Source organism: Papaver somniferum, chromosome 3, assembly GCF_003573695.1.
Source record: "Papaver somniferum cultivar HN1 chromosome 3, ASM357369v1, whole genome shotgun sequence".
NCBI classification, from domain to species: domain Eukaryota; kingdom Viridiplantae; phylum Streptophyta; class Magnoliopsida; order Ranunculales; family Papaveraceae; genus Papaver; species Papaver somniferum.
The window spans coordinates 90,260,663-90,274,149 of NC_039360.1; the positions used below are offsets into that span (position 1 = coordinate 90,260,663).

At 35.2% G+C, this 13,487-nt stretch overlaps 1 long non-coding RNA gene and 1 other non-coding gene across 9 annotated transcripts; both read left to right on the top strand.

Annotated features, from left to right (window-relative positions):
* The first annotated feature begins 702 nt into the window (after positions 1–702).
* LOC113356785 lies at positions 703–8,601 on the top strand. Of its 8 annotated transcripts, none has more exons than XR_003363183.1 (10): positions 703–1,680; positions 2,537–2,833; positions 2,952–4,691; positions 5,580–5,711; positions 6,110–6,393; positions 6,700–7,352; positions 7,481–7,527; positions 7,711–7,751; positions 7,844–7,964; positions 8,275–8,601. It is a non-coding gene; the product is annotated as an uncharacterized LOC113356785 (long non-coding RNA). The 8 variants fall into 8 exon arrangements; XR_003363186.1 differs by adding an exon at positions 2,135–2,401 and having other exon boundaries at positions 703–1,430; positions 1,600–1,680; positions 6,700–7,751; XR_003363184.1 differs by adding an exon at positions 2,135–2,401 and having other exon boundaries at positions 6,700–7,751.
* On the top strand, positions 6,100–6,172 carry TRNAE-CUC. Its single transcript has one exon. It is a non-coding gene; the product is annotated as a tRNA-Glu (tRNA).
* Positions 8,602–13,487: the final 4,886 nt, after the last annotated feature.

The window sequence follows — 13,487 nt, forward strand, 5'->3', positions numbered from 1 at the left end:
TACTGTCGATGTTCTTGAGAAATGAAGAACACGACTACATTCGGAAGTAAATAAGCATGAATATCGCCCGAATCTGGATAAATAACCGAAAACCCTTGAATTTTTTTTTCTCGATTCGTCGAATTAAAGCGAAATAAACCCCAAAAATGATAGATTCTTACGTAATTGGGGTCATTTGAAGTTGACGAAGTGTTTGACTATCGGAATCGCAACCACCGACTACATCGACGGGTACTTCTTCTTCGCGTTCTTCGCGTTTGCAGCAACAATTTCTTTATTTCTTGCTAAAATCCCAATCTTTGGATCGATACCCCGAGCAACGTTTTTGGTTCTAGGTATGTGGGTTTCATTTCCCTTATCCATTGTTTTATAAACGAATCGACGATGTTTTGATTTTACGATTCGCGACGATGTTTCGGTTGAACACAAGAACGAGGGAAAGTTTTTTTTTCTTCCACAATCGAAAGATAATATGAAACTGGAAGAAGAAGAGTTGAAATGAGTAGAATTTTTTTTGATTTGGTTTTTATACAGTTTTACCAGAAGGGCATTTATGTAACTTCAATATCATATAGGGTACCTCTTAACTAGAGTTTTTGGCTGGGTATAAATTGATGGCCCCTAAATCCTTTCGGGTGACCCCTAAAAACGCGAGGTTATTAAATTATTTCTGAATTTTTCCACTTCACAAGGATCCTTTTCCTCTTCTCCTCTCTGAAATCACTTCCAGATACAAATTTTTATAATTTCTGTTTGATATCTGAATCTTATTAGTTTCAAATGGTTCGATTATTATTTTCAGCAGTATTTCTCGCTTTTGAATTTCGTATATGGTTCGATTATTATTGATATCTGAATCTTATTAGTTTCAAATGGTTCGATTATTATTATTTTCAGCAGTATTTCTCGCTTTTGAATTTCGTATATGATATCTAGGGCTCTTGGTTCGTTGTTTTAGGGTTTTGAATTTTGCTTATGGAGTTTCTGTTGTTTATGGGTTCTAATAAGATTATGTTGTAATTTAGGATATTGGGTTTAGGAAAAGTTAGGGTTTTGATTTGTTCTTTACTCTGCGTGAGATGGTAAATCCTAGATTTTAAATTCTTCGTTATCAATCTGTGTAGATGATAATGAAGATTTACGTGAAATCCATTTATTAGACATTGCTAGCAAGGTATACCAATCCTCATTCTTCTTCTTAAGATTTGCGATTGATAATGAAGAATTAAGAATCTGTGTGCTTGATGTTTGCCGTAGATGGTAAACCCTAGATTTTAAAATCTGTGTTTATTTATTTTTAAGTTCCAAAAGAGGAAATTCAATGGTCTTCCAGATATGTGGATGTACATAAATCTGTTTTCTTCGCGATTTGTCTTCCTAATATACTTGGGATGCATTCAAAAGAACACAAGTTTTAGTACAAAAAAAAGGTTAGTAGTTGGTATGTCAAATTAATGCAGTACAACAACTGTTCGACTAAGCCATTTGGTATGCTGACATATACCTTCGATATTGCAAACAATCTAAATCTTTGATTCTACATTTTATGTTCGAACTGAGATTTAATCAATTGTGGCAAATTCTATTTTGTGGAATCAGTACTTTATCTGGAGGTGTCATCCTGCGGTAGAAATCATCATCCTGGTGGAGTTTTCTCAAGCAACGGGATAGCCGAAAAAGGTAAGCATACAAAAACCCTATAATTTTATCCTTTCTTTGCTTCTCATTTTTTGATATATTTAAATTCATACCGCAGCCATCCTATAATCCATAGGGTATTCTTCATAGAAAAAAGAACTTGCACTGCTCACTTTTTTTTTTTTTTTTCCTTTCTACCTAACTGTACAAAAAGAAAAAAGAAAAACTTTCTTCTTCTGTAACTCCAAGGCTTCTATATGTCTGTGTCAGTCCAATCCATCTTTTTTTCAGTCTTTTGTTTTAATTTTGGAATAGAATCCATGAATTTTCCCTCTTCGGGGAAAAAGTAATACATTTAGTCCAGGATCTAATTATCTCATTAAACCTAAACCATAAAAAATTATATTCTCAGACGTGGTGAAGAGTTCACATTAAAGATGAAAGTGATGGTCAGTCGTTTCTTATCTATCAAATTTGTTCCTGTGAGATTTTGCAGCAACATTTGTGGCAGGGTTGTCTGTGTTGATATGACCTCGAGATAACAACGAGCGGGGTGATAGGCATGATTGTCCTAGGATAAGAAGGGAAAATAGTTTTTCTAGAATTAAAACTCCACTGCATCGCAGAAGTAGATCGAGTCCTGATTATCAAGGGGCGAAACAATCAAGAGGTGTTTTTCCAGTGGTAAAAGATTAGATTGAGTCCTGATTATGGACGGAGGAACTTAGGAGATCATTGCCTAATAATATAAATTTTATCCAGGGTAAGAAAGATAAACATAGTGGCATAAATACCACTTGCCCATGAGGAATTCTGTATATTCAGATTTTATTTGCCCCATTCTTATTCTTATTAATTTGTTTTCTGATTTTGACTAAAGATCTTTGTTCCTTACCAGTCGCCCAACAGTTCAACGCTCACTCAATGGATTGTTCACCAGTTCCCTGCTCACCTATTTGCCGTACCGGTTCCCCTGCTGGCAATTCACCTGTTCGTTGATCCCATCCTGAATGCTCAGCTATTTTCTGTTTGCTCATTTGTTGGTCATTCTCCAAATGACCATACACCTGGCGGTTCTCAAAATGACCTTTTATCAGTTTGTCGACCATTCACCTGTTTGGAGTCGTAAGGATTTGAATAGTGGGTTGGAAAGTTATCTCTAAATTTTTTGGTTCACTCTTTATAATTCTTATTAGTAAGTTCTTTACAACGATCAAAAAATATATGAGCATGAAGAATAATACTAACTGATGCCAAAACATAATGGAGGTTAAACATAATTGAATTCATGGTTGTTGCATTTGTGGATGCAGAAAAACCAATGTGCATAAGCTGTGGTGGAGGAGGTGGCATTTTTGTAGGCCAGGTTGGCATACTTCTTGGGCAAGAGCCATTGGAAAAATGATTCATCTCAAAGGCTGGCATTGTCTCTGACTCTCTGGAACCGAGTATTTTCATACAAGAGCAAGTCTCAAAGGATGGTTCTTTGATTAAACATATAGGAATGATATTTGTTATATTTATTTCTTTTGCTGTGGTGATCATATAAGAACCATGAGGTAATTGATTTGATGTGCTTGATTATGATGCTTTTATGAGTTTCTGATTCTCACCTTTGCAGGTTCACAACAACCATTTAAGGTGAAGTTTTACTTTTCTGCTTAAGGTGTATATTTTCTATAATTTTTAAGTTTTTTTATTTTAAAGTTTTCGTACTTCTTGGTCCTCAAAAAACATAGTGGAGCTATAGACGAGTTGTTAAGTAAAGTGTAGTGTCAATCGAGCATAACTTTGATTGCAATGGCATAAAGACTAGAGAGCAATGATTTACAAGAATGAAGTGTAGATTAGAAATGACGGCAATGGGAAATCCACAACTACGAAAAGCGAGACTACAGCATGTGAATTTAGCTTAATGATGTCAGTAATGATAGTTAATATTCAAAAATAGGCAATTCGCCTGATATGTGTGCTTTACGTGGTTCTCTGATCTGTTTAGTTATCCGTAGTAGAGCTTTGGAAGAAGTTCTTTCGGTGTTTATTGATATCTATTGCTAGGTGATTGCATAATTGGCAATTCACAAGTGTAAACTTCTGTTTCATCTGTTTTTAAACCTTAATGATATTTTATTATTCGGCAAAGCGGTCATATTAAGTTCACTATTTCATTATTCAGTAAAGATACCATATTAACTCCTTTTTTTCAGTTATCTAAATTACAGACGTTCTATGGTGATTAGCTGCTTGAATTTCAGTTTCTCTCATTACAGAATGCACATGTACATGTTGGTGGTTTTGTGTAGTTACTGCAAGTCAGAAGTTGTTCACCTTTCCCTAGCTTTATTCAGTGTCGTTTTTAAACCATTTAAGTTGCGTGACTAATTTTTTGTTGTTTCCTTTTAATCAGAAGTTGTTCACCTTTCCCTAGCTTTATTCAGTGTCGTATTTAAATTATTTAAGCTCCATGACTAATTTTTTGTTGTTTCCTTTTAAATTAGGATGTCGAGGTGCATACTTATCTCTATCCGTGCTCACCTTTTGTCTCTTCTTATACATAAGCAAAGTTCGTTTTTTTCTGTAAGATCATTGACCAGATAACTTTAGATCATCCATGAAGTTAGCATAAGGAAGCTGAGTAAAGCAGGAAATTATTTTCTTTTCACACTTATCAGAAGAATGAGGGTGTTGCAATCCATGTATATTGTATCTTTATAGTGTAATAGTTTTTGGCACCCTTAGTAAATGTAGAAAAATAAGGAATACTTTTAGTCTAAGACACGGAGTAGAAAATCCTCTGATCTTTTCCATTCGCAAACACCTTTGCCTGAATTACTGCACCACCATTTGACTACCTCTGATGATTTTAACTGCAGAATACTTTTTAATATTTTATTACCTATTGGTATAATAATGTGCCAAGCAATCTATATAACTCTATTAACTGTTTCTGTAAATTATTTTTAGATACTAATTAAGCAAAGCAATAGGTGCCGGGGTGATACCGGTTAGTGTGGTTCTTGCAGACACGAACATAGAGCTATGCATTAAGCCAGGTAAACATGGAAGGTAGCTGATTTTTATTTTATTTTGTCTATTTTCTGAATAAAAACGGTTGTAAACACTATCTCATTTTCAAGCAAAATGCAGTTTTGTAGTAGGATTAAGCTAATGAAATAGATCAGGGATTTATTTGTGTGGACCGTGTGGTTAACTTTAAGTGTTATTCCGTCAGTGGTGTCTGTTAATGATAACTCAATAATTAAGCTGGTGAGATAGATCATTGCATCGAAAGGCAGAATCCCAATATCTACTAGAGCTCAAGGACAATAGTGAAATATGCTGCAGTCAAAACCAAACAACCTTTCTTTGTCGTAGAGGTCAACAGGAAATTTATGATGTTGAACTCAGCATCCTTAAGGTCACGGAAAGCTAGAGCAAGTGAATATTTGTATTGAAGATGAAACAATGGCCATAAACCAAGTTGAAGGGAATTACTGTACTAGGGAAGCTCTGACACTTGGAACTCTTATTACTAGGAGTAAATTCATCCCTCTTCATAAAAGTCCTGAATGGGTTTGAGAGATGGGTCTACGAGTTGTCATTCTAGAAGAGGGTGAAGATCATTCAGAAGATTTACAAAGAAAAAAGGGTAGATCAAGTTTAATCTTAGGGGGCTTTAACAAGGAGGAAAAAAATGGTATTACTTAGTATTAATAAGCTATTTTGGAATTTTAATTAATATGTTTTTATGTTTGAAATCAAATCACAGGGTTCAATTTCGAGAAGAGCAAAAAAGCACACTTCACTTCTATCACTTTCATTCATTCGATCTGGATTTGGTTGTCCAATAGTTGATTATACATCTTCAAGTTTCAATTATTTTTGTTTTGGTCTGCATTGGATTATTTATAATTTCTTTCTTCATTTTTTGGATTTTGTAGGGGTTCAAATGTATTCTGGAGGTACTTTAAATCCATCACCCTGACTATTGTATCAATTGGACTATTTCTTGATCCATGTCAACACCACTACGCCTTGCAGACACGCTACGATTCTTATTCATGATCTGAGAGGTACTTTATAGGCCAATTATCTCTTGCTCTCTCCCACTGTGTTTCTGTAGTATCCTTTTATGGACGGGCTATTGATATTAGTTGCACTAAGGTTCTGAGTTTGATTGGATGATTCAATTATTTACAAACATATAAGGGTAAATTATACACTAAATGAAACCATCAAGGAGAAGTGCCAGAATGCTTAGCTTAGCTGTTGTTTTCATCTTACTTTTCTGATACAAAACTGTTGAAGTTATTTACCAATTCTAGGTAACATACTTTGTAGAATTGTCCTTGAAAAATGACTATTCATTCAAACGTCTGCTAGGTGTACAAATGGCCATTAGAAAATGTGAACATGTTCAGTATACTTTATATTAAGTCATACTAAATCCCACTTGTATCTGCTGTCTTAGCTCAAATGGAAGAGCACATGGTTCTCAACCATGTAGTTGTAGGTTCGACTCCTACAGATGGCATTATCATGTGAGTAGACAAATGGCAAAAACAGTGATTCCATTGTTTGATGCTCTCAGAGTGGGACTCCAACATAAGATATAGAGTTGGACCAGGGTCTTGGAGAAGCTTTTGGGAAGTCTGCTTGCTTAAGAGATATTCCTTCAATCTTATTTGGCGCCAGAGTCCATCGCGATTTGTCGAAGGCAGCTCTCTCATTCTCTCTCGATTGGTAAAATCTCAGGTGATTGTCAAAAACTGCAAAGATTTTTATTACGGGATAACAGAGTATCTCAAACTTACTCATGTGGCATTTAAGCATGAAAAAGTGGAATAAATGGCCGCAGTTATCTTAGGTAGACCTAATATTGCACATGCTGCAACTCATTGAGTTATATATATATAACACGAGACATTAGCTGCTTCAGGAAAAACGGTTCTTCTAAAACAATCCATCATACATTCTTGCAATATTTTAGTATCGTCACTTTTAATGTTGTTTTTTTTTGTATATGATGGACAATGTTGGTAGTTTTACTGAGCTTTGTAGATTAGATATGGATGTACAACAATTAGACATAAAAACAATCGTTGCATCACTGAGCATCATCAAACCAAGGAGATTAGGTCCCTTTGAGAGGCACATGACAAGTTCGAACAGATACGGCTACTTTACATGAAGCAGTTAAAAGATTGTAAAGTTAGCGAAGCTTCTGAGTGTTGAGATGCAAAATGAGATCCAAGTGCAGGAAGTCGAGGCCGCACAGTTGTGTAGTGACCTGCGAGAGAGGGAGAGGCAGACATTGCGAGAGATGGTTTCTTCTTTTTTCGTTTTCTTCGCTGAACAATGGAAATCCATACAGAGATGAGAAGAAAGATGGAGACTTGGTTAGTAAACCAGTTTGCTCTAATATTTGGCTTATCTCCTGTTATTATTTTGATGTTTTCAGGTTTGTTTTCTTCTTATCAAGACCTAATTACGTTTGGTCAATTCTTCTCATACCTCCACCAGAATCTATACCTTCATCTACTTCTCGAGCAGCAACAGTGTTTCAGTGAACCACATCATCGGTTTCTCATACTTAAGCAAGTGCTTTCGTCATCTTCATCTTAATCTTATGTTTGTTGATTTTAGTTGAAATTGAAGGGATTTTCTAGGTAAGAAGAGATTTCAGAGCTACTTTGTGTTGACTACTACGACCGGTCAGTAAAACAAATTAAAAAATACGGTTTCATATATTTGGGTTTTCTTTTCTTCTTTTTTTTGCTTCTTCAAATTGGGCGTTTTCTCGGTTTACCAAATTCTAGGGCTTTTTACCTTACCGTTTCAGCCGTACGTGTAGCTGGAGATGATGTTCCTCCTCCACCATTTGCAACTGTAATTTTAACTGCAACATTGGCCCCACTTCTATTTGATTCCTTCCGAAGTAACTCAGTTACATATTCTTTTTGCTACTAGGAATTAGATGGTTAGAAATTTCTGCTTCTTAGATATTTTGGTTTGTTTTTTCAATTTTAAGTTGAATCTGAATGTTGATATAAGCTTCTTTGTTTGTAATAGTAGGAAGTGGCAATCCAATTATGCAAGTGACTTCAATTGAGGTATTCAGTGCACCTGTTTATCATCTATAATTCTTATATGTTTGCATCCGTAAGCTTCTCATTTTAGCTTATTAGCTTTATACATTTGACAGGTATCAGAAGCCTTTGGGAGCAGAAACTGAAGTTCAATTTTTGTTCCTACCGGAAGTGCATGTGATGAAGGGTGGGGTGGGGTAACCTGCAGGGTTTTTACGGTACCCGGTACCTAATCAGGTAGTTCGACTAAGTTATTCCCAACGTTGTTATATGCATTCTCCATTCATGTAACTACTAGCTCAATCTGATGTATATAAAATGTATTCATTCGGCTTTTACTGGAGATGTGTTATGAGTGCCGAAAAGGAAAAGATACCACTTGAACAAACTGAACTTTGTTAGTGTTTGTCTATTTGATCTTTGTTTCCCTTGCGCACAAGTACAGTTAGACATATAGTATATATACTAACTGAATTCAGTTATAAAATTTGCAGAGGCATAATCCAGTTTTAATTGATACAACATTTGTGAATTATATGTGTTTCAGAGATCCTGTATAATACAGTGTTATGCTTCCCTCTACGAAAGTTGGGTGTGCAGCTCGATAAATGTCTCGATCTTCCAGTTTGGTAAGGATCCTGTTTTCGAATATGTATTAGAGTCATTTAATGGAGTACGAGCTTCCTCTGATTTAAATGTTCCTGCATTACTTTTGTTGTTACCGCATGGATGGTTCTCTATTAAGCTTTTTAGTGGTATGAATTTGCTAGGTTTTTACTTTTGTTGTTCTTTTTGCAATATCTAGCATGGTTGATGGAAGGTAGGAACAATATTCTATTCAAGAGAATGATGGAATTGATCATGCTTGCAAAATAAGGCATAACTTGGTTGTTAATATCTATTGAGATCACATCATGTCCTTGAAAAATTGAATTTCATATCGCTTATATATAATCAATTGAAAAAAAAAAGTGTTTCCATCTCGTGTTGTTATTGGCTCAATGTATGATTTAACCAACTCATTTGTTGTTTGCTTGCTATTTGGCTCACTTTTCCCGACTGGAAAAAATGTGACAATAACCTTGCTAACTGTTTGCATCATTAATCTATAATGAAAAAATAAGATGGCGAATTAAGTTGAGTTGCGTTTTATTAGCTTCCGCCTTAACAGATCCTGTAAAACCGGAAGCAGAGCAAGTAATTTCATTCCTTAAACAGTACGAACACTTAATTGGAATCAGTTAAGATGAGCAAGTAATTCTATTCCTTGAGCAGCTCAATGTATTGAGATAATGATACTTAGTCCAAGAACACTTGGTATCTTTTGGATTTCAAAGTTAATCCCAAGCAGGGTGAGGGATACACTAAAAAGAGTTTGAACGGTAGAGTTACTTAGCATTTTAATTATAACTACGTTTAGTCTTTTTTTTTTCCTGCCCAATGGGCAATATTGGTACACAATTTATAAAGAATACGAGATTTAGTTTAAGTTTTAAGAAGATGATTATGATGTTCTAAAAGTGAATCGCACTGCGGTGAATTAACACCGAGGGTTTCAGAGAACTATTAAAGGAAATGGGATAAACTGTTGGACGTGGTGTCCCTAATTCTGCAGTCAAGTTCTTTTAACACGTTGACTTTTAATTATATTCCTCTCTAAGCAAGATTTTATATGGAACTCTGTTTTCGTTATTAATATTTCCATCCATTTTCTAACAATTCCTCGTATTGTGACAGGAAATTTTGTGGCTTTAGTTATTGTCAACAACCTGGCAATGTCATGAAAATCCTTGCAAGTGTATCTTCATATTAGCATACGTAAATCTAGATTTATTCTTATAAAATTTTATTTTTACCATAATCTAAGATATCAAAATAATTTAGAAAGTTGTAAAAAAAATTCTGAGCAGACACTTTTGTTTTACTGCGATGAGTTTCTATCCGTTGCATGTGTTTGAGAGTTTCGGTTTCACCATTTAACTCTCCCTTCAACGTTGCAGCCGAGTGAACAACAACAAAAGCATCGGACAGTTTGGAGGTCATGATGCTTGACCTTACATCGCCATTTGAAAAAAAGAAAAGAAGCTATGCAGCCAGACTTTACCCATGTTTTTCAGGTTCATACCTTGGATCCACCTACTGTATATAGTCTTAACTGGACAAAAATCATTTTTATTGCATGCCCTTTACTAAAGTGAGGCTACCGTTACCTATGTGTCCACTGATGACTTTTATCCTCTCACGAGAAGTAAAGGTATAGATGACTATGTGCAAAATACTCAAAATTTTAAAAGTCTAACTTATAAGAATTTATAAATGTTTTATTTTAGTCTCATGCCAGTATACTCAATAGTCAGTATCCTGCTGTATGGTTTAGTGTTACTGCTATAAACTATCTCCTTTAGTAACGCCACTGGAAAGTTTTACGTTTTCTGTCTTTTAGTAAAGCGTTAGGTATGAGTCGGGGATGCTCTGTTATCTGTGTGGGTACATATTCTTTTTAGGAGCTTCACTACTCCATAAGTCCATGTCCCATGCATAATCTTTGTAGAGTCACTCTCATTCTCCGTCTCTTTCCTTTCACTTACATGATGGAGTTTTATCATTCATGGTCAGAAATATTCGAGTAACCGCCTCTCTAAACAGGTTTCGCCTAAACACTTTTACATCTATATTCTCTCAAGAATCTCGACATAGATTTTTATAATTTTTGTTTGATTCTTAAAAGTTTTTTCTTTTACAAGAATTGATTTTACTGTTCATATTAATTTACAAGAATATAGAATCTGTAGCGGAATTGCTGAAATATTGGTGGGCATTTATGAGAAAGTAAATTAGAAGAGAAAATGGCTTTGATAGTAGTAGCTTCTCAAGGTGAAAAACTATCTTTTCATTTTCCCTGTCTTTATGGGTAAATGCCTTTCGGCTACAACATGCAATTAGAATTGCTATCTTACATATCTTTCTAAGGATTAGGTTTTTGTAATTGTCGAGCATGTGTTCATATTTCAGATCTATTACTGGCGTGATTTCTTTATTTGTCTATTTGACATCATGGATCACCCACAAGCTTTTATAACTACATTTAGTCACTCCTTTGTTATTTCTTCCGAGCCATAATATTCCAATTTACAAGTAGATTAATTAATTCAAGTCTTTATGTTGGTCCACTGAAATGAGATGTTCTTAGGCATTTGAAAATTGAGTTTATTTAATTGCACTGCACAACAGTCCAGTACACCTGTAGAAGATGAGCGTGCAAGTTTAGATGTCTCATCTCTCTGGGCTAAAGTATGATTCTGTGGTTTGGGTATAGACATGTTCTTATTGTATTATTAATATCCATATGTAACGTAATATTCATTATTGTTTGACTTGCCAGGTATTCCGATCATATGCACAAAAAGCACGCAAGAGAAGAGAGCACAACAGCGTAAGGAGAAAGAGGGAGGTCAAGGAGGGCGATCTGAGAACCAGGTGATTTATTGCTCCTAACCTGTAGGATTTTCTCTGATCAGATGACTGTGGTTCACTTAAAAGAAAAAGAATGACGTTGGTTACATGAACTTTATGCTATCCACACCTCTAGCTTTTTTTGGCCAATCAACAAGAATTGAACAAGTTTAAATCAAGTCCTACCTCTCTGTCTCACACTTTCTCTTTCTATAAAAATCAAACCATTCATGTCCACGAAATTATCGATTTAACCAAGAAAGATATAGGATGTACAATATATTTGTATTATGTTTCTGCATCTTTTCTTATAGTATTTTCAGCTTCCATTATTTAGTCTATCAGGGGCACCAGCAGTTACAACACCATCCACAATTGATATTCCATCCTACCATACTCAGGATGCTCTGCAGCAGGTGTGTTGGACGAGTAGATTAATTAGTATGGAGAAGTAGTATATGGTGAAACCTTCAATAGTCGAGCAAGGGTCTCTTTGCCAAATGTATGAAGAGAAACGGGTTTAGACTACGGTTTTTTAATTTAATATTTGAACTAAACTGTGGGTGTTAATCCTGAAATATTCTGTTTGCGGCTGTATCAGAAACAACAGATTTCCCAACAAGCACGATAAAATGTGATGTTTGAAAGAAGTATATGCCATGCACTGATTTACAGTGTCAAAACTGGATTCTTCTGTTATTATTGTTTGCAATATGAATTTTGCATTCTATGTTCTTGAAAAAAATTTCATGCGTCTAATGCAGATTCTCAAACCTAAACGGATACTCACATGCTATTCTTTGATTCCTAAACCTGAACGGATACTCACATGCTATTCAAAGAATACGTCTGATGGTATTGTCTCGGACTATCCGGTAAGAATCTGAATAACTATTTTTGTCGAATCTGTACTCTTCACAGACCCACCCAGGGATCTAATAATAGTTGTTTTATTGTAGATCAATGTACTGATGAATGTCACCATAACGCTAGCATGGATCCTGCAGATTTAACTTTGGGTTCATCCTACACTAGAATGTAACTTCACATTTAAACTATTTCTTGGCTTTGTACTTTCTTATATTTTTCCATATATGTTTGGCATTAACTGTATGTATGTCACCGAAGATTTTGCATCAGATGATTCAGATTAATCGTGCGGCATTTTGGATGATGAAGACGAATTCTTGGGATGACAAAGCTCTAAAGGGTAAGGGTCCAAAATGCTTTTCAATACACGGGAAACTTCGTCATAGGACCGGAGTGTTCGATAAGAAAATCTTCAAATATATTTTAGAAATTAATACATGATTGGATAATTGATTACGGTGATTTTCAATTCTTAGCTGAAATTTTACACACTTTTGCAATGTTAATGAGTTTTTTCTTATCCAAACGTAAAAGTAAACGTGGAAAGGTGAGAGGTTAAGCTTGGTTTCATATAATCAAATCTGTTATTCGGATAAATTTTGAGATACCTTAATTTTTCATTATTCTTGAATTGAATTTTTATTTGAATGTGTTAAAGTCTGCGGGCATCCAACTCAAAACCAATTGGCAATGAGTGGAGCGACACTTCCATATTATATTTTAAGTTAATTAAGCGTATTATAGCAATGTGGGACTATTGTCCTTTCACACGCCCCTCACGTGTAAGGCCAGTCACTGGGCCTCACACGTGGACCTACGTACGAGTTACCAGTCCATCGGTAACAGGTGCACACAAGTGAGTGACTAAATCAGGGGGTAACACCTCGGACAGTATCGACGCTGGCCTACAACCCGGGTGTACAAGTGACAAAGTACGTTAACCACTTCGTCCAGTAACTCGGCCTACACCCGGCATAGGAAGTTCTGGGTCTGGGGTTTAGCTCTGATACCATGTTAAAGTCTGCGGGCATCCAACTCAAAACTAATTGGCAATGAGTGGAGCGGCCATTCCATATTATATTTTAAGTTAATTACGCGAATTATAGCGATGTGGGACTATTATCCTTTCACAGAATGTAATATTTACTTGATAATTACTAGATTCAATTCTAGAAATTAATAAAAGACTGAAAATTTTGAATAAACAAAAGGCAACATGTAAAGATAAAAAGTTGAGCTGGGTTTTATATAAGCATTTTTAGGATACCTTAACTTTTCACTATTCGTGAGTTGAATTTTTATTTGAATCTAAATAGTGTACTTGCTTTCACTAGATTCAATTTTATCTTTTTTATTCAAGGAATGATTCAAGGAAGACATAACCAAATGATATTGTTGATCATGTTTCTCATGATGTCGTTGATTGATGGGGGTGGA